General features: G+C 41.3%; 1 protein-coding gene and 1 long non-coding RNA gene across 11 annotated transcripts in view; one reads left to right on the top strand and one right to left on the bottom strand.

Moving 5' to 3' along the window:
• Gm36661 overlaps positions 1-7,706 on the top strand; it is a 36,218-nt gene extending 28,512 nt beyond the window's left edge. The window contains exons 2-3 of one of the 2 annotated variants that reach the window (XR_003955233.1): positions 1,680-1,761; positions 5,844-7,706. This is a non-coding gene — a long non-coding RNA (predicted gene, 36661). Of the gene's footprint in view, positions 1-1,679 lie in introns of both variants that reach the window. The other variant, XR_001784565.2, reaches the window with a different exon arrangement.
• Positions 1-26,665, bottom strand: part of Dab1 (disabled 1) — a 1,125,345-nt gene that overhangs the window by 746,167 nt on the left and 352,513 nt on the right. The window lies entirely within an intron of this gene.

Here is a 26,665-nt window from a genome sequence, read left to right as displayed (position 1 = left end):
CAAACAAACGAGACCAGGGAGTCCAAATGGCTTGCCCAATTTCACCCAGCATGTTTTAGGCAAAGCCTGGACATGAATCCAAGTCTCTAGAGGCCATGTCAACTCCTGCACCAATCCTTCAGGCTCCCTCTCCAGACTTGCTTCTCCAGCTACAGCCTGTGCAAACAAGGGAAACGGTGCAATGATAGAAGTGATAGATGGTGCCCAAGAGCTATTTTAATAGCCCTGCTGTTTTGCTGGAGAAACACAGATGTTGCATTTTGCTCTTCCTGAAGCCTGCAGCCGGGTGACTGTTCAGGCAGCCACCAGCTGCTGCTGTTTCCAAGATATCCCAAAGCTAACCAGCTCCCAGGAACAGAGGGAAGACTGCCTGGGTTGGCAGAGCCCAGTGACCTTCTATAGGAGCTAGCTTGAGTCTTGGACAATATAGATGCTCAAACACTATACCCATGTGGACCAAGGCCCCAAGGAAAATAAAGGATACCCTACTCTCTCTGCCTCAGGAAACTACTTGAAACCCATGCCTCAGGAGTATGGCTGGTTCTGTTAAAGTATGGGGGAGAAATGAATGAGAGAAAGTGGAAAGAATTACTACTTACTGAACAACCCCAACTGTAGCACTTGGGGTCTTATGAGTCGTTTCTCATTTTATTGTTGCAACATTTCCAAGACATTTTGATCTTATGTTACAGAAAAATAATACTTTAATATAGTGAATCTTTAATAAAAAAGAGGCTTTTGACTATGGCAGGAAGAATCTGTCATTTTAGAAAAGTGGCAGCAAAATCCAGGGTGTCCTCATCCTATCCCTTCAGGGAAAAGAATGGCCTTTAGAATCTGTGGGTGAGTCACCCCTTTGCCAGGACATCCTTATCTGTATGCTCATCATCTCTGCCTCCAACTGCTCATGCTCAAAGGTTTCTGAGCTCCCTCTTTGGGGAATGAGAAAGGCAAGGGACTGAGACTCATCCTGAATCCATTTTCATAAATGCGAACCTTTTTGCAGGAAAATAAATTTCCCACCTATGGTATCTCTGCATCTTATTTGGCATTCCCATCTCTTGATTATCACTGTGGGTTGTAATGTACACTCTATTAAATGGGCAATAAACACAGCGAGGGTTATTGCTGCATATAATAGCTAACAGAGATCTTGTCTTTCCCCCTCTGAGCCTCCTACACCTTCCCCCTTACAGCCTTCTCTAAAAGAAGAGCAGGAATACAGCCTGGCTTGAGGCACAAAGTCTCATCATGGCCTCCTCCTCCCCCCACCACCAAAAATGCTTCTCCTCAGGATCCCTAATTCAGAAAACACTTCTTCAGCTATCCACCTGCTTTTCAGAATCTAAGGGATGCCCATCTAGGGAGTGGGCTCCATCATTTTCACTACCTGCCCCCTAAATGTGTCCTGATCCATTCTCACTCTCACAATCTAAGTCTAACACTCTTCTCTCTCTTCTAGTTTTACTATTTCTCTTCCTTCATGTTAAGGTCTATTTACCAGATAGTAGTGATAGGGATCTTTTAATAGAAATGAAACGAAACAAAACAAAACAAAACAAAGTCCTGATTTTTGTCATTTCTACTTTTTAAAGCTATCCAGTGGGGTTTACCATAGCCACCATGCAAAGCTCTCCTTATTGGGCATTTATTAGGAATCCCTCATTCTCTGTCTGCAGGGGAAACATCTCAGCTGTGTTCATCTCTACACGCTCATGTCATGACAACCAGGCTCCCATCATGCTGCTTGGGTAACTCCAGGTAACTTCTAGGTTGTAGTCCTCTGGTCAGAGACATGCTTTTATTTTGTTTTTGTTGCTCCTGTTTGTTTGTTCCAAATCAAATTGGACCTTATAGAAAGAGAGTGGGTGGATGTCTAGATGTTAGGGTTGGAAGGATTCCAAGCTTAAAGTGTCTTGTCCATTCTAAATTAGATCACATCATGTCCTGAGCTGAGACCCTGCCTCACCCTCTACTGCTACTGCTTCTGGGAAAATTGTCCAGCTTATGGTAGTGGCACATAAACTCCTTTTGGTTTGATCTGCCTCATCTTTCCACTGTGCCACCCATGTATATGTGCCACTTATCTCTTGTAAAATTACCTACTTTCACCATTACCAGCTCAGCTTCCTCTACCTGTACCCCATCTTCATCTTCAGGATAACTACCTCTGCCCTCCACCATTGTCTCTGTCTCTCCTCTACTCTCACTACCACTGTTACCATTCACCTCGCTGCTAGTATTTACTCCACCATCACAATCACCAATAATAGATATTGTTTATTCTATAATGACACATATTAAGCTGTTATACATTTTGTTGCATTAAATATTGAAGCATCAATAATACCTGGATTTGGACCAAGCCACTGAGACTGCAGAATCCAGACTCTGTGCCTTAAAAGAGTGAGCATCCCGGGTTGCAGCATCGTGTGTCACTTGCCTCAAGCTACTTTCTGTGTTCTGCATCTAGTATTTGTTTGGTTCTGGTCTATTTTCTCTATTTGTCTATTTTGTCTTCATGGAGAAATGCCCATTTCCCCTATCAAATCCTTATACTCTTTCAACTCCTTCAGAGAGACCTATGTTCCTGGAATTTGTATATTATCTTCCATCTAGCAACACATCACGTGATAACTAATTATTTATATGCATTGGAGTCAGTCTCAGTTAACACTGAGTATGAAACTTAGCAAGCCCTACCCAAAGGCTGCTGTTTGGGCTGGGAAACTGGTTGAAGGGTTTCAGTATGTGTCTCGTGGGGTTCACAGAAAGATTAAATATCAAGTGTGGGGAAAGATTCATAGTATTTGACATATCCTTGCTAATTATTAGAGATAATACCATTAGATTAAGTTTTAATTAAATAATGAATTTATCAGCAATTCATGTTAACTATATCTAGTTTAATTGATGTTGATAAGAAAAAAACAAATACAGTTTGTATTTGCAATTAAAGTACTTTTTAAAAATAAGCAAACAGGGGCTGGAGAGATGGCTCAGTGGTTAAGAGCACTGCCTGCTTTTCCAGAGGTCCTGAGTTCAATTTCCAGCAACAACATGGTGGCTCACAACCATTTTTAATAGGATCTGATATCCTCTTCTGGTATGTCTGAAGACAGCATACAGTGTACTCATATACAAAAAAATAAATAAATCTTAAAAAAATTAAGCAAACCATTTTGAGAATTATGAATGTCTACTGAGTGGTAGAGTTTATTATTGACCTTTTACAATGCAATCTGGGAGCATATAATGAGAAACTGGGAATATTTAAGTAACTTTATTAACTAATAATCACATTCAGAATCCATTCAAAAGAAATGATCAGAAATGCATGCAAGAAGTTGATCTGTTTTTTAAGAAATATGTAGAATGTCTAATAGAACATTAGATTCCATATTTTTGACTATGAATTATAAGGCAAAATGTAGAAAATTCTAAATATGAGTCAAGAGAGCCTACATTTTATGGGATATTCAGCAATTACAAAATTATATCTGTCAGAGAATATCCAGTGATCTCAACTAATAGTTTTTGAAAGTCAGTGTACTGAATAGTTCAATATTTAGTTTATTTATAATATAGTTTAACACTGATATTTCATAACATTTCTACTGAAGATAATGCCACAGAAAATCTGTACTGGATATTTTGGATTTAAGAATTATAGGTAGTTTAAATTTTCATTGAGTTTAAAATATGGTCTCAAATTTAAATGACTATTTATCACCTAGGAAGCTGAACCAAATAACTGGAGATGAAAAGATCTGAAAGGGGCAAACTGTATCTTTCCTAAGGGTAGGAAGCAGAAACCCCTTTCATGTGTCCTACAGAGCTCATAGAGGAAGACACAGCCTGAGTCCGTGCTTGGCTCTGCCACTCTGCCTTTTATTTCCTATCCCTGTGTCTCAGATCCTTTAACTGAACAATAAGACAAGTTGGCACTTTGCAAATATGAACTCTCCCTTTCTTATGTTCCACTTAACCACAGTTCCAGGATCCTCTGGGGCAGCAGGGTTGTCCCTGTGGCAATTATCATAAATTCAAACCAAGCATGAGGAGCCTTAGGTCAGTGAATAGAGGGGGGAGGGGGAGTCTTCAACCTAAGTGCATGGCTTAGCCCTCCAAGATGTTAAGATGGAAATGAAACCCAGAATTTCACTAAGTGACTTTGATGGTTCTTAGCCACGATGCCAGTGGAAGAGTTCAGGGACCATGCCACCATTCCCAGTGACTTGAAATGGCCCCAACTTGTCTACCTATCTCAGATTTTCCATCCTTTTTGAAGGAGATATGGAATGGCTGCATTTATAATTAGTATGTTTTGTCATTTAAAGTTCACCAGATTTGTAGTCAGTTATTGGCTAAAAACATTTATTATTTGCAATATATTATTAGTTTATTATGGCTCATTGCTTTAAAATACTTCGTTTAATCCTTTGCAGGTCCTTAAACACAAATATGGCAGCTATTAGCAACCTCTTCAGTCAGGCATAAAATTGTACCCAGAGGCCTCATAAACAATAGAGTGCTTTGCAAAGATTAAATCAGTGTACACAGCTGTGAAGGAGGCCATTAGGAAATGCATTATCATTCTGCTTTACTGTTACTTTGTGTGCTACCCTGCTCCTGCCAATCCATCAGATAGCCCCGCCTCCACCCCATGAGTGGAAGAGCCTCAGCATCATTTCAGGCAAGAGACGGGCCCTGGGAAATGTGGGATCTATGCTCTGTATGCAGGGCCAAGGGGACCTGGATGATGGTGGTCAAGACCCAGCCTGGACAAATACAGAGACCTAGAAATTACGTCTTCAGTAAGAAACAGGGAGGGAAGAAGTCTTTCTCAGACTTCCTGGATTATGTTAATTCAAACAAAGTAATTACTATCTTGCTTGCTTCTGAGTTTTTATTCAATTTCTAGATTGAATACCAGTCTCTAGAAGGAGAAAAAACGAAAGCTATCATTTATAAAGTGCCTGGCGTGCTGTAGAATTTCTCAGATCTGGATTTATTTATTTGATAGAATACATTTTGCAGACAGTGCTTAAAGCCACATGGAAGAGTTCAAAGGGGCTCAGTGTCTGGAAGTGAGGGATCATTAAGGCACATCTAATACTATGCAAGAGTGCAAAGCTTCATATAGGAAGGACATCTGAGCCAAGTTTGAGATGATAAAGAAAAAGGAGACGCAGCAAGAGTTGTGTGGAATTTGGGAAGAGTATAGAGCAGTACAGACCGGCTGTGAGACTGGCATGTACAACATCATGGAAGCAAGAAGCAAGAGGGCATGTTCATTTGTTAAGTTCAGAAACCTTGTAACATACATGCATTAATTTATAGGGAAATGGCCCCTCCTGCCAGTCTTCCTGTATTGATTGTGTGTGCTATGCCTTGTCTTGTAAAGACAACCAGCACCATGGTTTTTAGATTCCTATCCCATGAGGCTGAATTCTGTTTTATATCTTATCAGGTGATCTCAGATAAGTCTAATCTCTGAGTCCCACTTTCCTATTTGCAAAATTGACCATAGAGTTAACAAGATATATAAAAAAGTATGATATGCATTTACTGTCATGTAGCAGAACCTCAAACACCATATTTCCCTCCTCCTGATTTTGGGCATCAGCAAAAAAATTTGTCCCTCCTGGAAGCTTCCTGGAATTCACCAATTTAGGAATCAACTGCAGGCAAGGTTCTAGCCTATTAAAATTGTCCAGAAAATCTACAAGCTGGAGGCTTTGAAAAAAAAAAAAAGGCCAACTAACCTGAAATAACCTGGCTTTGTACCATGTATACCTAAACACATCACTAAGTACCACCAGGCTCTTCTCCACCAATAGGGGCACAGCTTCCTGTCTCACAGGATTATGGGAGGAAATGGGCAGGATGGCCATGCTTGACCTTTCTGAGAATATCTGCTTATGATTTGGTGTAGAGAAGAAGCAACATTTTGGTGAGTTGTTGTTGTTGTCGCCGTCATCATTTTTTTTTTTTTGCTTGTTTCTCTTTTCTTTTCTTTTCTTTTCTTTTTTTTTCTTTTCTTTTCTTTTCTTTCCTTTCCTTTCCTTTCCTTATCTTTTCTTTTCTTTTCTTTTTTTAAAGAAGTTGCTGAGCCCCTTAATATGATAGGTACAGCCTCTTACAAACTCTTTTCTCTAAATACCATCTTCTCGTTTGTGATTCCTCAGCACCTACCTTGCCAGTTTCCAGGACTAACCTGTTCCATTCTGTTCATTTATAACCTCTTTCTTCCTCTCCCCATAAGAAACCCATGCTTTGTTTTCCCTGGCATGTGGTGACATGTGATTACACCAATAATCCAACTTTCTTCACCCTTTCCTTCCCAGTGTTTATAATCAAGAACAACACTTTGTGACTCTCTGGTGAATGAATGGAAACGACTCATCACAACCAGGAGAACCCTTCCCCATTGAGTAGCATGACATTTGACAGGGTTGTGAGAAGGACAGCTACCTCCAGAGGAAAACTGTGCAGAGGTTTCTTCTTCTTCCCTCCTAGACAGTAAGGCCTTAGAAGCTGGTGGGGGCTCTGTCATGGTGCTCAATATGCAATTTATATCTGCCCACAGGATTGTTTGTTTAGTCTCTTTAAACCAGCTATTTTCTACTGAGTTCCCCTTTATGCTGGTTCTCTGGAGCAACAGAGAATTGACCCTATAGCAGTGTGACAGAGCCTCTGTAACCTTTGCCTGGTTCCTAACAATGGGAAGCTCTGAGGGAACATGAAGAAACCAGGAGGGAATCTGAAATACTTCTTCCTTCTTCCCTGCAGCTTTAGAGCCTCATCTGCAATAGCTGTGCCCATCCAGAATGGCAGGTGGCTTCTCCACAGCGGACTCTCACATGAGAACGGATTTCCAAATTTGCTGTTTTATAAGTAGAAATGGCATCAGCTTCCTGCTACGCCAGCCTTAGGGAACTCACTGCCTGTATTGATTCTCCAATCCTGCTTTGTGAACGATGCCTTTCTTTTGTTTCTTACAGATCTACCATTTACTCTGTCACTTCTACTAAACCCCACATGTCTCTCCAGGTTAAATATGAATGAGGAAAACACAAATGAGACCATGAAGTGGAGGGCATGTGTGACGATGAGCAATGCTTTGGAGAAGTGCCCCCACTTACAACGTGATGGGGAAAAAAATACCAAGAATTTATTTTTGTGTATGATGGGACTGTTGTGGGGATAGTAGAGATAAACAGAAAATAGGTATAAGATCAAGAAGAGTATTGAGGGTGGGGTGGGGTGGGATGATGGATCTACTAATCTTGCATCCAATTTGTGGTGGCCATACATAAAAGATACTCTGTTGTTTGGGAGACAGTGGAGTCAAGAGGGAAGAGAATGAACTCCTCAGAAAAAGGGGAACGCGCGAAGATCTGACTTAAACTATTGCTCAGCCTGACAAGTGACAACTTTGTTGAGTTTTTAATGACTTCATAACAGATAATTATATGAAGAATACCTTAACAATTGTTATGTAAATAAAACCATGGGTGTATGGATGGATGGGTAGCAAAGAGAAACACTGACATATAAGAAAGAGCCTACCACTGTGATCCAGTGAGGGGAAAAAGAAGCTACATAAAAGGTGTCAGCTCTTTTCTGATGCCCTGTTGATGAAAACATGTCAAATAAGTAAAGAAATGGATCCACATTCAATAAACCATTTGTTATTCTTAGGTTGAGCTAAAATCTGTCTTTCTATAACTTTTCCCCGCTGGAGTTAGCCCTGGCCTCTCTCTGAAGCCAAACAGAATAAATCAACTCTCTTCTCTAAATGAAAAACCTTCACATACTCCTTGTTTAATAAATTGAACAAATAGACTACATTTTAATAAATTTGCCATAGGTCTGTGGTTCTTTCCAAGGCTGGTCAATATAAATGAAGATGCTGTGTGGATCACATGACCTGAATACTATCCTAGAAATAGAGGGTTTGGTGGCGTGAGAGGCACATTCAATAGTGTGTGTTGCTCAGAAGTGTATGCATTTATTGTCTAAAAAAAGGTGAAGCTTGATGCCAGTTTAGTTTATCTAGTGAGTTCTGGTGCATAATTCTATCTATAGAAAGATATGAAGAAGCCAAAGGCAAAACACATGTGTACATTAAGTCTTAGTGGTCTTTCTGTGTAAGAAGGAAATGGGGTGAGCCGAAACATGGATGTATGTGAGCATCTGTCTGGTTTGGAAAATGGTTCATAGTGAGGCATGCCTAATGTTCATGGTACTTAGGTCTTGGAGAAGATGGGAGGCAGCTTGGACTCCTACATGCAACACGGGAATATGAGGAAGAGCCCAGCAGTGTGCCCTGAGCTTTATGTCACTATAGCCAACTCCTTAAGAAAGGATCAATATCATTTTTCTGTGTTTTAAGACAGGATTTACTGATTTCCATGCTCAGTGGCCTGCCTACCTACTCACCAATACACTGATGTTACTATAGGGACACAAGGATTTTTTTTTTCAAATTCACATACAACTGGCTAAAAGACTTTTTTCCAGCTTTTAAATCACTAAGAAGTAACAAAAGTATGAAGATAAGCTGGCTTGAATATGAAAACCAGGAAGCAAACCGAGCCTGAAGAAAACATAAAGGAGAGAAAACACAAAACAAAGAGACAGGAATAAGGCCCAACACATTAGTTATGACAGTAGATATAAATGGTTTAAGTTCCCCTAATAAAAGATAGAGTCTTTCATACTGGGTTAAAAGCAAAATTCTACCATATGCTGCTTGCAAAAGACAAACAGTAAAACAAAAACAAGAAGAAAGGGGATAAGGTTGGCAAATATTTATCAAGCTCACAAAACAAACACAGAGAAAGCAGCGACTTGCCACAGTTAAAAGTGAAATTCATGGCAAACGGCATTATGGGAGACAAAGAAGTTTATTTTATATTGATAAAAGGCAGCGTTTTCAATGAAGCAACAAGAGGCATGTGGTTACCTATGGCGGAATATATACCAAGCCAAGATGCAGACGTATAAAGAGATAACAAAAAATAACCTTCCGTGGTATCTTGATATTGACTAGAACAACAAAAGGTAAAACTAGATACCATCTTTAATAAGGTACAAATATAAAAACTATAAAGCTATATAGAGCTGACTTGAGTGTTTACAGTGTTCTAGGTATTAATCTGGACATTGACACAAACTATTGTTTTGTTGAATATTTAACATAAACTATTACATGGAAATAAATTATTAGCCCTGTGTTAGATCTGAGAAAGCTGAAGCAACAGGAAGTGAATGAATTAGCTAAGACTAAGGCATCGCTAAATTGCTAGTATGTACAAGCTGCATTCCAAAGAGAAGCAGGTACCCACACAGTCTGTTATGTTAAATGTTGGGCTAAAGAACTCCAGAGTGAGAAACCATACCCTTTTTAGTAAGCAAAAGAGAACATTGATCATCCAAGGTGGTTTAATGCTAGGATTTAAAGAGGCCTCAAGAAAAAAAATTCAGAATGGACTACTGATCTGAACACAGTATAAATCCAGACACTAGTGACATCATAACCTGACTAAGATAGCAGTCACAGTCATACACACACACACACACACACACACACACACACACACACTCATGCACATACAGACCCACACCACTCTCACACAGATAACACACACACCAAACACACACACACTAGCAGACATTCACACACATCTCATGCACACATACACACACACACACACACACACACACACACACACGACATAAAACAATCATGTGAAGAAGACAGCAAATTTCTACGCTGAACACTTAATACAATATTTTATTTTTTTCTTAAAAGAATCATGGTAATTCATGGGATTTTTCTGGTATTCCAGATATGTATATAGCAATGTGATACTTCTTATTCATAAGTCAAGGGAGAAAACCACATGGCCAGCTTGAGACATAACTTATTCCATGAGAGTTGTAGCCTTGTGATGCTGAGTCTGAGCTCCTGATGTTAAGAACACCAGGACAGAGAGAAAGGGACTCTTCTACACCAGAAAGTACCAAGAGCCATGATGCAGATAGATGGAATAGAGCAGGGTGACCAAGATTGTCCAAACCAGATCAGTAGCATAATACCCATGGCTGAAGGAACCTTGTAAGTTGCATATGAACTACACCAAACTAAAGAAATTATTGAGCCAGGTATGGAGGTACATGTGGTCACAGTCAAATTGGGGGCGTGTGTGTGTGAGTGTGTGTGTGTGTGTGTGTGTGTGTACAGAATTGCTGAAAAATTCTCATTTTCAGGGTTTGCATAAGAGTTTACATACATATAGCATCATTTAAAAAATCATTAGAAAGTCTACTCCAGGGCCTGTACCTGAAGGAAAAAAAATGCTTCAGAATTTCTAAAGGTGGAAAGTTAGACTTTCAACTTTGGAAACAGATTTTGTGCTTCTATAATATTACAAATTCCAGCTACTGCTCTTTAAAAAAAAAGTGTTTGGCTCTTATGCAGCTAAAACATGGGACAGGGTATAGCCAACAAGGAAATTAGCATTTTTATGGGTAGTCACTGTAACCCAGGTGCAGACAGTAAGCAAGCCTTGCCCCAAGACAGTAGAATGCAGCAGGTCAAAGACGGAGTGGGTCAAGTCCTTGGTACTATGCCAACTGCACTAGAAAGATGTGGTCCTACCTGCTCTGGTACACACTTATTAGCCCCACCTACCCCTGCCTTCCTTATTCTCCATCTGCCTGTCTGTCGACCTCTTTCCCTTGCTCATAGTAACATACCATGACCCTTGTAAGAGAAAATCCGAATCCAGCACTGACATTCAAGGAAATAGAGCACAGGAGTAGCCACCACAGAAAGGTGAATCCCTCCTGAATTTTACATCCAACAGGGTCTGGCAGTTGAAACCAAGGGTGCATGAAGTAAGAGAATTCTGAGAGAAAACATACCTCTCTTGGGTACACAGTACTGGGGGAGAAGGGCAAGGTGAAAGCCAGGTTCAAGGCTTCCTAGGCTAGTGAAATCATGGCTTTTTGTTTGTTTGTTTTTTTGTTTGTTTTGTTTTGTTTTACCATTTTATTTTTCTCATTAAAAATTATATATGTCTTGTGGATAATTTGAAAAGTTCCAACCATGCTCAGAAATAACATCTGGTAACATTTTGGCTTTTTTTCCCCTCCCAGCAATTTCTTTTTTTTTTTTTTTTTCCTGTCTGAGTACAGAGATGTGCAAGTACGCATATGTGCAATATTATGAAAATGAAATGAGAAATGTAATTCAAGTTGTCTATTCTAGTTTACTCTGTATTGTCATTCCATTGTCATGGCTATGGGAAGGGAAGAGTTTATGGAAGAAACGAACAGGGGCACTGCTCAGGGAGGAGATACAAGCAGCTGAGTTAACCTTGGACTCAGCTCTGAGCACACTAGTGGAGCAGTCACCGTGGGGAATATGGGGGGTATGGAGTAGAAACAGCCAGAACCTCTAGACAGTGCTCTCACAGTTGCTCTGAGGAGAAACAGGGGCCAGAATGGGGTCTGGGATTAAGACAGTGATACATGGAGGACTGAAGGAGACCTAAGACCTGGGCCTGGGTAGATGTGTCAGTCCAAGAACTGACAAGTCAGGGTATTCATCAGTACCATGCTGCCTCAGTACTACTCCAACTCCCCTCCTTCTTACAGGTTTGAACTATACTATTCCTAGTTGAAAAAAATATATATATATAATATTTTTGGTTGTGAGCCTAGCGTTTAACAACCGAGCCAGAAGCAGCTGACCCCTGTTGTTGAATTAGGGAAGGATTAAAGAAGCTGAGGAGGAGGGCGACCCTGTAGGAGGACCAGCACTCTCAATTAATTTGGACCCCCGAGATCTCTCAAACACTGGCCCACCAAACAGACAGCATACACCAGCTGATATGAGGCCCCTAACACACGTACAGTAGAGGACTGCCAGGTCTGTGTTCATTCAGAGATGAAGCACCTAACCCTCAAGAGATTGGAGGCCCCAGGGAGTTTAGAGGTCAGGTGGGGTGGGGGGTGAGGGCTTCCACGTGGAGACGGGGTTGGAGACGGGGTTGGGTGGGGAGGAGGTGTGGGATGTGGAGCAGTTGGATGGTGGATGGGGAGGGGCAGGGAATGGAATATCGAGTATAAAAATGAATTACAAATAAAATTAAATTAAAAAAAGAAAAAAGAAATATAAGTTTCAGACACACACACACACAAACATTTGCCCAAGGTCACACTGTAAAATGTGGATAACATTGGGGTTTTTAATCTCAGTATGTAATTCCAGGTAATGCTACTGCTTTTCATGGGGTTAGTACAACCATTTATAAACTATGACTATTTCTTATATAATTAGTTCTTAATAACTAAAAAGCAAAGACCCACAGCATACCTGAACCTCTTCCTTACTAGCCTTATTAAGAGCCTCACAGCCCTTCTTCACATCCTGCAGTACAAGGGCTTTGTAAGGAGAGAGTCTGGGATGCTGGGTTGTACTATAGCCATTTAGTTGCCTGCTCTGTTCAGCAGCACATCCACCCTCAACACCTGCCTCTCCTCCTTCATCTCCCAGAATCTCACTTCCTCACATTCTCTCCCATTTGACAGAGTGGTCTGACCTAGAATGGTTGTGTGTGACTTGAGACTTAAGCATTCCTCTTTCAACTCCCTGCTACAAATCTTTTCCCTTTAATAATACTCCCAGTAGCCCATTCTTTTTCATTTCTGTTAGGGACTTTCAAGTTTTGTTTACCATCTACACCCTACAGGGTCCCCAAGGCTTAGTTTCAGAGACCCGGCTCTCTCAAGACTGAATCAATTCCAACATTCAATTAGGCTAATTAAGCTCAGGTTGCCGTCAATATATTTCTTAATTATAGTTTAAACACAGGTAAAAACCTAGAATTGTTCACCAACAGCTCTTAGCCTCTGCTAAAAGCAAGAATCTGGTGTTAAGAATTCCCATGAGTCAAATTGAGGTTCTGACAATAGTGAGAGAGACCACATGTGTATTTGCATAGGATTTGCATATATCTACATAGGTTAGTCTCTTCACGGTACATTTCCAATTAAAATGTTATTATTTTGGCCTTGAAGATGTTGTTTCCTGATTCTCCTTTTCTATAGTACCGCTCACAACACCTGTTCATTTCCATGTATATTTCTGCATGAAAGGACATCAGAACTATGTAAAAAAAAAAAAAAAGGACACAGCCTGTAATGATGGCCCCAAGCATACTTGAAGTATGCTAGCTATTGGGAGGTGACTCCAATGACTCCAATGACTTGGTTTAGGGACAAAGAATAACAGCTGCAAGGCTGGCTGGTCTTACACTGCATCTCTGAGCTGGTCCTCTCCTCTCCTCTTCTTCTAAGCTCTACCCTTGCTCCCTGATGAAGCATTTATTTTCTTTAAGGTATTTTTTTTTTTTTTTTTGGTCTTCTTTTGCCTGAAAACTATAAGTTCCTGCTGGACCTGATGGCACAGGGATATAAACTCAGCCTCTCTAGAGGCTGAGACAGGAACCTTACAAATAAATTTTGTAGAGGCTTGTCTGATCCACAGTGTGAATTTCAGGCTAGTCTGGTAAGCATAATCAGATCCTATCTCAAAAAGAGGTTGATTTGCAGCTCAATGGTAGGTAGAGCACTTACCTATCATGTATAAGGCTATAGGTTCACTAATCAGTGAAAAAACGAACATTGAATGGACTGGTCTTTCTGAAAGTCTGTCCAATTGCATTCTCTGGCTTTCAATGTATCCTCATTGCTGGGGGGTGTGAGGGCTTCAGGCATGGTCTGTATGCAGTTCTCCCATGACAGCAACCAGCATCTCTGTCTGTTTCTCTGACTTGTAGTTGGCATTCTGGGCTCACTGTGCCATCATGTATTTGGCCCTGGCCTTCCACTCATGGCCACTTTTCAGGTTGCTTCCACCCTCTCCCACTTCCATGTAGCTGTTGGGTACAAACCACTGTGCCCTGACAATGATCACCATGACACATTAAATACAGTGCTCTGTGCTGAGAAGACTGGAGGAGCCCTGAAGCAAGTTCTTTGGGACACTTGTGTCCTGCCCTCTCCTGTTCTATCCTGGTGCATGTCAGAAAAATTAAAATTCTCCTCTGAAGGGAAAGTTAGGACACTCTTGATCTGGAGCAAGCTATACAATCTAACAATTTCTTCCTGTTCTAGAAAGGTGGCTCAGTGATTGAAGAACATGTTTTACTCTTCCAGGGAAGCCAGCACCCTGACTTAATCATAGCATCCACAGTCGGAAAATTACAACTATCTATAACTGCAGTTCCCTGGGATCTGTCGCTCTCTTTGGCCCTCCATGAGTACTCTACATCTCTACATACTTGGCATACTCTCTTTCTCCCCACCTCTCTCTCTGACACACACACACACACACACACTATAGGAAATAAAAATGTTTATCTTCTTTCTCCATTGAATGTCTTCCTATAATAACTGTCCTGTCCTACAATGAGCAAAGGCTACATAAAGGGTGGCCCAGGGGCTAACAGAAAAATCCTACTGGCGTTCCCGTTCCCTTGGGTTATTAACAGAAATTGACTCTTGCCAGTCTGCACAGATATCAACTTTCCTTCCCCTGGGCTGTAAAACCTTCATTCCTAGAGGTTCAGTATCATACAAAACATTTTAAAACAAAACTGACATGCTTTTCTTCTTACTGGCCTATCCTTTGCTTCTACCATGCTCACCGTGAAGGGGGAAGGCAAGGGTTTCCAGCCCTATCCTTCAATCCCTTTTGTTCTTCAGATGATTCACTGGTAAAACTCAGGGTGGCAGCCAAGGCACTCTGAGGATCCAGGGCAACCAGTGGTGGTAAGGATGCCCATGTCACCATGGCAGCAGAACAGAGACACCCACCCAAGGGTACCACTTTCTCCCTGTTCCCTATTACCCACCTCTATAGCACAGTGGTCTTGCCTGATTCCATCACAAATAACATCACACAGATTTGAAAAATCTCGGGAGCCCACACTACCTTTCTCTCTTGGATCTCAGTTGTCACACTCCTGTGTGGGCAACAAGTAACCCATTTCTCTTCCCGGCACCTCCTTCTGGTTTGCTTTCCCCATCACATTTGTTATCAGCAGATACAAGTCGATTTTACCTATTTTTTCAAATGAGTCTATTGCCTATTTAGTTCACTGCCACATTGCTGGTACTGAGGAAAGGGATTGGCATGTGGTCTGTGTTCAATAAATACTTGTCAAAGGAGAGAATCTTAGTCTTTTTATACTGTGCTGAGTGTGATAATTAGCTACTTGAGGGCTGGGGCAATTGCACTGGTTTTTTTGTTTTGTTTTGTGTTTTAGGGTTTTTTTTGACAAATATGGTAAAAATAGAGTATAACTAATTGCAATCTATTTGTCAAATAGGGGTAAAAAATAGAGTATAATTAGCCATGAAATCTTTTCCCACCAATTCCGAGAAGGGAAGCAGACTGAAATTCTGTATGGCTGAGATGACACTTCCAGTAGAAGGTGAAAGAAAGGTTATTAGACCACAATGCTCAGGAAAGGATTCTAGCTACACAGGAAAAAAAAAAAAAAAAAGACGAAGCTTTTGTGGAGGAGAATGAATGAAGAAAGACAGTGAAGCAGGAGGAAGAAGCAAATGGCAGGATGTGATTAGCTGAGCCATTGATGCGCTCAACAAGTCCGCTGGGGAAAGATTTGACAATCAGATTTGAAGGTATTTTTGCTGCATATTGAGTGGCACAATTCTCTCTCACTCAAGAAAACAGTTAGTGAAAGATTATACTGATCTTTGCTGATTATGATACCATAAGAACAAAGCAGGGTGCTGGGCACGGCCCAAGTGTGAAGTTGCAGGCAGAACACACAATCAATGTGTGATGTTTAGGGGAATGAGAGCCAGGTGTGAGGCATACATCTGTGCTCCCAGCACTCAGGAAGCTAAAGCAAGAACACAGATTTGAGTCCGGCCTGGACTACATAGGAGGTTCAGTGCTAGCCTGGGTTACATAGAAAGACTGTTTTAGGAAAATATGAGTGAAACACAGGCAGTAGTGGAGACTCCGAGGGGTAAACGCTGGTTTCAATTAAGAATGTCTTTGACCTCCTTTTGTTGTCTAATTACTTCCACTAGAACTTCAAGTACTATATTGAATAGATAGGGAGAGAGTGGGCAGCCTCGTTTAGTCCCTGATTTTAGTGGGATTGCTTCAAGTTTCTCTCCATTTAGCTTGATGTTGGCTACTGGTTTGCTTTTACTATGTTTAGGTATGGGTCTTGAATTCCTGATCTTTCTAAGACTTTTAACATGAGGGGATGTTGCATTTTGTCAAATGCTTTTTCAGCATCTAATGAAATGATCATGTGTTTTTTTTTTCCTTTGAGTTTGTTTATTTAGTGGATTACATTGATGAATTTCCATATATTGAACCATCCCTGCATCCCTGGAATGAAGCCTACTTGGTCATGGTAAATGATCATTTTGATGTGTTCTTGGATTCAGTTTGCAAGAATTTTATCAAGTATTTTTGCATCGATATTCATAAGGGAAATTGGTCTAAAGTTCTCTTTCTTTGTTGGGTCTTTGTGTGGTTTTGGTATCAGTGTAACTGTGGCTCCAGCTGCATATGTGGCAGAGGATGGTGTTGTTGGAAGTCAGTGGGAGGAATGGCCCTTGGGCCTGAGGGTGTTTGATGCCCCAGTGTAGGGGAATGCCAGGGCAGGAAGATGGGAGAGGGTGGGTGGGTGGAGGAACACCCTCATAGAAGCAGGGGGAGAGGAGATGAAATAGGGGGTTACCTAAGGGGAGACCTGGAAAGGGGAAAACAATTGAAATGTAAATAAAGATTTATCCAAGAAAAAAAAAAAAGAATTTCTTGAAATTCTTGATTCTTTCAGATCTACAATGAATTTTCCTTTTTACCCACCTGCTCTTTTTTTTTTTTTTTTTTTTTTTTTTCTCCCCAGATGTAGCTGGTGATCATCTCAGGACAATCTTTGTAAGTCAAATGTGTACTGTGAGGACAGCCTTAGGGCACAGTAAATCCTCAGTGGGAAGCTCTGGTGAGCATGCTTCCAATGTCACTTCCCTGGGTGGCAGGGTCCAGCACCGACACTTTATGCTACACCAGTGTGAACCCCTGTAGCTCTTCTTGGGCTTGTGTTATCCACTCATCCACTTGTTACTTCCTGCATCCCTTCACCCACTCAGCAGATGTAAGTATTCAATGCACGCCGTGCTCAGTACTGCTCTGCCTCCCTAAAATAATTCTGCGGAGACCGTTTTCAGGTTAATAAAATTCAAATGCTGTTAGAACTCTTTAGACATTGAAACCCTGACATTTCCACAAGCTCAGGTAATTACCGGGGTACCACTATGTCTGACGTGTCCACAAGGCACCATTACTGAGCCTACTGCCCATTTCTGTAAAGGGGAGGATATGAATGTCATGATGTGTGTGTGGCGGGGGTGGGGGGGGTGGGGGGGGGACTGTGAAGGGAGTGGGAGAGTCACACTCCCCAAGTCCCCAAGTTTCCATGAACAACATGCATCCTGAACGACAGCTTAATCTTATTTTCACAACAACTCCAAGAAAGGGCATTTATGGGTTATAACATGGAAGGTTCTAGAACATTAATGGTTTGTACAAAGTTGTAAGCACAGTGTGCCTGAATTTGGACTCCAGGGTCTTCCACCAAATGACCTTTTCCTTTCTCCCTTCCCTCATCTCGTTCTATCTCCCTCCCTCCCTTCCTCCATCTCTCCAGTCTCTCCATTTCTCACCTCCCCCAGTGTCTCTCTCACACATCTTGGCCTGCCTGTATGTTTAAGAACTGGTGATCGGCTCACTTCTCTAACTCAGTTCACTTGGCATTGAAGTGAATCTGCTCAGTTGCACAACAAGGGGAGCAGGAAATCCAGGTACTGGGGAAGCATGACTAGGGGCCATGATCCTGGAGACTGGAACTTTAAAACAAGGAGGCCATGAAAGAGCCCCTGATGTGAATTTATTTACATGGGGTGCTAACATTCATATTTTCAGCACAAATGGCCAGGAAGTCATGAAAGACAAGATAATGATTTTTATTTTTCAATTCCTTGTAGAACAGCAATTCTCAACCTTGGGGTTTTGGCCCCTTCCAGGGACACTTATCAGAAAAACTACCATATCAGATTTACATTATGATTCATCACAGTAGCAAAATTACAGTTATGGAGTATCGACAAATAATTTTATGATTGGGGTTCAGCACAGCATAAAGGACTGTGTTAAAGCAGCACACTATAACATTGAAGCATTGAGGATCACTGTAAATGTAGAAAGTGATGATTTCCTATATGTATCTTTACTTTTCCTTTTATTAATCCAGAGAAAGAAATACATTAACTTTGCTGAAACAGAGGTATAATGAATTCCTGAATAAATGAGCCTGAGAAGGGGAACCAGGAGGTTAGAGTTTGCTTAATGCCTCATTCCAGAAAGGGTAGGCTGATAGATTTGCCAGTTGAAGTGAGGTAGTCATTGCAAGAAGTAGCAAAATTTTACAAGCTCAAAACCTGAACCTTGGGGGTTACAAATATATTTCTATATCATAATCATTTATCTATTACTTAAGAAATAGTTATTGAATGGCCATCATATATCAGATCTTCCAGTGAATATGAAAACTAACAAGGCTGATAATATCATTGTCCCCATGGAACTGATATTACAATTGAGGTTCCTTTGGTAAGCAAATAATGTTTGTGTTCTCTGCCGAAGAGAGATAGTATAAAGGTGCTAAATGTCTAAGTTTGGGGAACTTGATTGGTAGTTCAGACTAAGTTGTAAGGAAAGAATTTGCCAAGAAAGGAACATATGTGCAGAGACTGAAATGGAATGAGAGAGAAAAAAAAGGTACTTCCTGAAAGAAAAGTGCCTGAGAGAACAAACACATTGTACCCACATCGGTGTACTTATCATAGCATGTAAGATGTTACATCATTTTATAAATAAGACCATGAGATGGTACACTCTCTAAAATTAGCAAGTAGCTCTACCCAGCCTTTTGCATCTCACATCTAATCCTCTTCCATGAACATATTACTGTGTATATGAAAAGTTTATCGACAAATATGAATGTCTAATCTGTAGCAAAAGAGTTCAATAGGAATGTATTTAACAAATATAAAAGGGTCTACAGATGCTACATTCAGTGTTTGAAATTAACAATGGGTATTTCTCTAGTTTGATTTTCATTGCTACGTTAGATACCATGACCCAAACCAACTTAGTCAGTTTCTAGGTTATAGCCTGTTATCGAAAGAAACTATAGCAGGATCCCAGAAGCAGAAACTAAAGCAGAAACCCTGGATGAATACGACCTACTGTCTTCCTTCCTCTGGTTTGCTTAGCTTTCTAATACAGTTTAGGCCTACCCATTATGGGCTGAGCCCACCTATATTAATTAAAAATCCAAGAAAGTATCCCACAGACATTTCCAAAGACTAATTAGATAGATGTGACTCTCAATTGACAAACTTTAAAAAACTTGTCTAGCTCTGTGTCAAGTTGACAAGAACTAACCAGCACATGCATCTAGAAAACAAGGCGAAACACAGAAAATGCCCAGCAGATATGTTATCACCGGCTAACTACATGCTCGCAGAGTATATATGAGTCAACTCAGCAGGACCCTCCATCATCTCTACATGTATGCTGCTATCACCTTGCAATCCAGAGAAACTAGCAAGCAGGGTGCAGAAGAGATAGCTGAAAGTAAAGCAATAATCTGGTGTTGCAGTTTGAAATGACAATATGACAAAAAAAAAAAAAAAAAAAAAAAAAAAAAAAAAAAAAAAAAAAAAAAAAAAAAAGGAGACAAGAAAACTCACTTCCCAACCTGGTGAAAAAGATACGCTATGCTTGATCCTTGACATTACTCAAAAGACCCAACAGAAACATCAAAGATGCAACACTGAAGGAGCCAACATAGATTCCCAAGGAAATGAGGTATTTGTGAATTATCAAATGAACTTGTATGGAGCAGAGTTCTGAAGACAATGTGGTTACATGAGAGGACAGAGAGTGGGCAATGCTGATGGTGAAGACAATGTCCTGGTCACTGTTATGAGTGACCACATATGATAGCTCACTCTATGCTTAAACAGTTCCATGAGGAAGGGCTTATTAACACATCCACTTTACACATGTCCTAGACATAGGTACTGAGCTGTTTACCAGAAGCCATATTGTTGCAAAACTGAAGCAAGTGGACAGGCGATGTGAGATGGATGGCAGGAACTAGCCATTCACTACCTGTGCCTAGGCATCACCTGTGTGCTAAGTCTTATACTACAGGTGGATAATTATGGCTTTTACGAGAAATTCTTTAATATGTGCGATGAAGTTAAGATCATGATCCAAGTACGTTTACATTGTTGCAATGCCACCATCTGAAGATTATTAGGACGCTCACACAGAAAATTCCTTAAAAGTTACCTGCTACAAACTTTCTGTTCCTGTCTCATCAATATAAAACACATGCACTCACGCATGCATGCACATACCAGCCACAGAACAAGAGTAAGCTCTTGGATCGAGTAAGTCTTGATAGTACTATTTATCTTTTCTTCTTTATTTTATTATTTGTTTGCTTGTTTGTTTGGTGAAGCAGTGAGTTTTTGGGGGGTTACTTACAGGAATATGAGTGAGAGTTTATTTACAAAAGCAGAAATGAATCAAAGCTGGCAGTGTTACTTTTCAAAAATCAAGCCAACTGCATCAAGCATACAGTGTCAATTGGGAGCTGAACCTGGACTGCTTTTGTGGGACTCTATGGCTGGAAGAGAATTTCATTGGCTCTCGAGTTCAAGTCTGATTGATAAGCATTTCACTTTAAAGTATATTTTCAAAATGGGATCTTCAGGGGTTATTTGTCCCTTACTTAAAGTATTTAAAAATTAGAGCTCCATGTGATGAAATAACATGTCCTGGAGTTCCTGGTGGGGGAAGAAATTGCAACCAGCACAGTAAATTCAACAGCCGTCATCCACAAATGCGCAGATAAGATGACAGGTGGATGAATTCTGGGTCACTTTCTCCGACCCAGCTTCGATGCGTCAGGCTCCTAGAAACAGAACTGGTTTCTGGCTGTTCCATGATTGTTCTGAACTCTGTAAGGTTGACAAGTGATAATTAGGGTTCAGATGTTACAGAAGAAAGCCATCCTTGTAGGTGCTAATGACAGACACTCCGTTCTACTCCTAACCTGTATTCCCAGACTGCTGGTCTAGCTGTTTCTCTGAGGCTGGGTTGGAAATCAAAGCTTCACCTGGCTGATGCACAACTGAATGAACTGAATGCATTTCAAGTCACTTAGTTTCCCAGAACACCTTTCTGCTGGCCTCCCTGAGGTTATGAAGCCCAAAAGACAATGCCCAAAAGGCATTAGGCTGTGCTCACATTCACTTCATTAAGGAGAAACAACTTAACTGGGTTACCTTAGGTGCGCGGGTTATTCTGGTGGCAGATTTTCTGAGAAATTCCCTACATGGAGGAACTGTGATGCCAGAGAGACGTCAGACACGTCATAGGCCAGTACCCTGTGCCTAGAGCATCGAAGTGGTCCAATGAACTCTTCTCAAAGCATGGCCAGTGGATTCCTGATGGACACAACAAAGACCTAGGGCTTGACCTGCCCGAGTAGGAGATGTTGGCCTTGTTCTGCACTTTAGGCTGAGAATCAAAAACTCAGGCCTGCTTCTTAGTCTGGACCCCTAGTTATTTATCCCAGTCAGTCTGTCTACTGATAAGTTTCTCAACTCTATGGCTTCCCATCCCATATGTTTGTTTACATTTGCCTCCCTATCGAATGTTTCAGACCATTCAGGCCAACCATTCAGAACTATTCTAATTTGGGCTCTACTTTCTTTCTGTATGTCTGTATGTTGCTATTATTGATATTGGTGATATATTCAACCTATCTCCTGTGTTGAGGAGCCTTGACCTTTCAGACACCATAATAGGTACTTTATATACGTTGCTTCCAGTCCTTTGCAACGGCTTTGCAATTGAATTGTGGTTTCCCTGTTTTATAAGTGAGGAGACTGAGATTCAGTGTCCTCAGAGATGGCAAGCACGAGACCAGGAACCCATGGCTACCTCACTCCAAACCTGAGAATCTTGCAAGATGCTCTGTACCTCATATTCATCATTCCAGTCTGATGCACTTTGTTTCTCTAGCCTGCCTGATTCACATGCACCCTGCATCCCTTCCATCCCCTTTGGTAATTGGCTTTTATAGGATCACACAAGTAGGATGCATTTTCTCAGGTGAGGAGAGATAAGAAAGAGAAAAGGCAGAGGTAGAAGGAATAGATGGGTTTCGGTGTCACTTCAAGTTTCTTGTGCAGCTTGAACACCTGCACAAAGGGGAACGTTACATTTGGATGAAGTCCCCTGGGTCAGACTCCAGTGCTGCTGGCCCTCCTCTGATGAAATCCCCCAGTCAGGTGTCCGGACCACCTCTGATATGCAGAGACCAGACTTTAGTCTCTTCTTATGTTTCCACATAATGAGGGCTTTGGAACATTAGTACCATTGTTCAGCTGAAAGAAGTAAAAAGTGGTATGTCTTACTTTTGGTTGCTGTGGTAAACATCAGGAGAAGCAGTGTAATGGAAGAGGGTTCATTTTGCTCACAGTGGCAGATGTTTTTTACCCCATGGCCATCTGACTCCACTATTTGTGGCCTATGGCAAAGCAGAATATCATTGTTCTAAAAGATGGTGGAGCTTAGCTGCATATCTTACAGCAACCAGTAAGAAGAAAGACAGAAAAAGAGTCAGGGGATAGAATATATCTTTTGAAGCCATATCACCAGTGAGCTACTTGCTCCAAATAGGCTCCGTGTTGTACTTTCTACCACATAGCAATTATGCCATATTATTACATCATCAAAAGGTTAATCCCTTGATTAAAACAGAGCCCTCACGATCCGACTGCTTCCTTGAGCACATGAGCCTTTGTGGGCTAACTTGTATTCAAATCATAACGAAGTTAAAAAACTTCCTTATGGACAAAATGATTTACTAAGGTAGAGTACAGATAACTGGATTCTGGCCCCTTTGAGACTTAGATTTATATATTTTAATAATGTAACCTAGAAAACAAAATATACTCCAAAGTGAACTGACATTCATTGAATAACTTTTTAATACAGAATAGTATATTATAGAATATTATGTATTCTGCGACATTTATCACATCCACAGCACTCCTGTGAAGAAGGCACAACTATTACTCCCCGCCATCCGGATTAGAAAACTGAGGCTTAGAGGACCATGCAGTCTTTTTAGAATTACAGGATAGAGTCTAGTGTGTCTAGCCACAAAGATCTTCTCTCAAGCCTTCCTTGTGGAACACACTTTTACTCTTCATTAAATTCAGGAAGCTTAAAGCATACCACTGTGTTGATAATACAAGGATGCATCCTAATGGCTCCCACTGGTTGCTAGGTAACATCTGTTTGGCACAATCTGGTGAGTATCATTATGGCTCTCGTGCCAACTAGAACTGGTAATCGGGATGGCAGGGAGGCAGGCTCACTTGCTTGCAGAAGAGCAGGATGGATTTCTAGAAGCCACAAAAGTATCTTTGGATGATTAGGATCTAAGGGTCCAACAGCTTTGCCATGACAGAGTAAATATTGTCTGCTGGGTGGACAGGCACCAAATGGGGACCCTCCATACTGTGGTGTGATGAGAAAGCTGCCACTTCTAAAGACTTCCAAAACAAATAAACGTTTCATATGCCAGAAGGAAGAGCCTAGGAAAGACCTGTTCCAACTGGGGATGGTGAGTGCCATTCTCTCATAAAGCTGAGATCTGAATGGTGGTACTGGGTAGAGAGCATGTCAGATGGCTGACCTCAGGCATGTCAGCCTGGCATTTGGCCACTTCCTGGGGTGACTAGCTGGGCAAAACATGAACTCTGCAACTGCGGAGCTAAGTACCTATTCACACTGGCACAAAGACAAGAGGGCATGTTGTGATATAGGAGACTGGAGAACAACATGCCAGTAGTAGTTGTCCCAGGCAATGACTAAGCAGAGGCAATATGAACCAGGGTATGTAAGGGCAGCAAGCACAGACTTAACTCAGACCATGTCTCAGCTTACGCCTATCTGTTGCTTGCTCTAACAAACATATCAGTTTGTCTGGTTTATAAACCACAGATATTTATTCCTGAGAGCTGGCATTCTGAGATCAGAATGGCAGTATGGGTTAATATGGATGAGGGCTCTTATCCACATTGCAACAGTCAGATGATTCTATAGCTACTTCTTAAAAAGTGCTCACCCCATCCATGAGGATTGAGCCCTCAGCACTTACTTACCTCCTAAAGAGCCAGGATTTAATTCCATCACTGGGATTAGGGTTTTAGCATATTAGTAAATTATTTGACCCTTAAGGAAGCTTCTTAACTTTGTTATGATAGGAATATGAGATATTCCACAAAGGCTGGTGTTAAAGGGAGAGATGGAAGCATGAGGGCTCTGTCCTAATCACGGAATTAGTCTCTACCATGTAACAATATGACATACTTGGTATGTAGTGGAAAGTAGAATATGAGTGTATTTGTATGGCCTGTTAGTTTAAAACCTTGGTGAGAGCATGGAAGCAGTTTCCTATGACTTGACTGAGTGGTCTAATATGAAGGTTTTGACAAAAGGGAGTTATGGAGTTATGTGTGTTCTCCATAATTGGGGTCAGTGACATAGAGGACTGATGTGCACTGAAGCTGGCCTGTCACCCATTCTAAGAAGACCTGTCGACCCCTTTGTATCAGACACAGAAGTTTTATGACAGCAAACTATGAACTAGACACCTAGGTCTAGGGAGCATCCGTTGAGAGAGGATCATAGATTGAAACTGATACACAGGCTTTTGATTACTAGGTGATCCATGAGGATGCCAGGGAGGCAGGGGACAGTGAGGTCTGAAGCCAGCTAGGGCCTGGGACAGAGCACCTGTGATAAGATGATTTCTCTTCCTCCTTTCATTCACAGGCTGTGCGCTTAACTGCCACTCTGTGCCAGACATTGTGCTAGAACCCTAATATCCAGCTGCAAACTAGAGATAAGAGGGCTGCTTTCTAAGTGACAGCATGTCAAAGGGTTGAGAGGAGCAACAAGTCACACACAGCTGTGACTTCCGGTGGTAACATGTGCTAGGAAGTACAGCAAAGTGTCATGGCCTGTAGAGATCATTTTGAGAATGGGCAACCTGGAGAGCCCTCTGAGGAGCAATCAGGAGAAGTCAAGGGAGCTGAGTGTGAGAGAAGACGTTCCTTAGGATCAATGCAGAGGGTTCAAAACAAGATGCTGGGAAGTAGGGTTGGGAATAAAGTGTTCTACTATGCAATCATGAAAACAGCATCTATCTACCTTTCTTTTTCTTTTTCCTTTTCTTTCTTTTGTTCAAGATAAGGGTTCTCTGTGTAGCAGCTCTGGATGTTCTGGTCTTGCTTAGTCCAGACTGACCTGGTAGACCAGACTGACCTCAAACTCATAGAGATCCATCCACCTGCCTCTGCCTCCGGAGTGCTGGGATTAATTGTGCCGGGCTATAACTTACTTTATTACTGGACCCTTTTGGGGGTACCATAGAGTTCTTAGGGTAACCCCGTAAGACAAGACCTAGTGTTATTCTTATAGTTGAGCGAATGAAGACAATCTATTAGAATTGTATAAACTACAATCAAAGTCATTAGAGAAGGGACTTTGGTTCCACCTGCTCTTCAGACCACTGATAGTGAGCTCTTGAGCACCCAGTAGACAGCTTGGGCTCACAGCAGTGTGACTTCGAGGCTACATGCACTGTATCTAACCCCACCCTTACTTATTTGCAAACTTAGTCTTTGTAAACCATGAAAACACTATATAAAAATAAAACACTTGGAAGTGCTCCAGAGAAATTGAATTTGATGTTTTGTTTCAAGCTAGTCCTTCTTAATGAACAGTTTCTACCGGGAGGAGTTAAAGAAGGCGTGCGTTCTGTACACCTGTGTGCATCTCTACACTGACCTGGGGGCTTCACACTTCTCAGCAGAACCATATGGGTCCCTGAGTCTTGTTTCTGTCTTTTCCTTTCTATATCCAGAGCAATCCCTTGAAAAGGCCAATCAGGTCTCCATAGTTAGTCATCCTAATAATAGCTACTTGAAATGTAAACCTCATTATATCAACAGCTATAATTTATTTTCTGCTCATGAAGAAATCTCTTCCACAGAGAGTTGTGTGTCACAGGGTGATTCAAGGACCCAAACAGCCCCCTTCCATCCTCGAGGTCTACCATCACCTAGAGTCTCACAGATGAGTCCTTCTGGGAGAGGGCAATGTTAAACTAAATTAAAATGAAATAGACAGAGAGGCCATACCACACCCGCCTTTTCATAATCCTAAACTGATGAAAGGCATCAATCCCCCGTATATCTCTGGCAAGAGACAAGCTTTCCAGCCTAGAGAGGGGAAGGATACTTGTGCTCCTACGTCTAACTGAGGTACTATTGCAATTAGCAGTTACTGGCTGCTAAAGGGGGTTCAGTCAGTTTTCTTCATGAGAGTGGTCCCTGGTAGGGCCACATGTTCTAGTGGATGGCCCCCACCATG

Source organism: Mus musculus, chromosome 4, assembly GCF_000001635.26.
Source record: "Mus musculus strain C57BL/6J chromosome 4, GRCm38.p6 C57BL/6J".
Taxonomy (NCBI): Eukaryota; Metazoa; Chordata; class Mammalia; order Rodentia; family Muridae; genus Mus; species Mus musculus.
The sequence above is the reverse complement of the archived record's forward strand: the minus strand, read 5'-3'. Positions and strand labels throughout refer to the sequence as shown.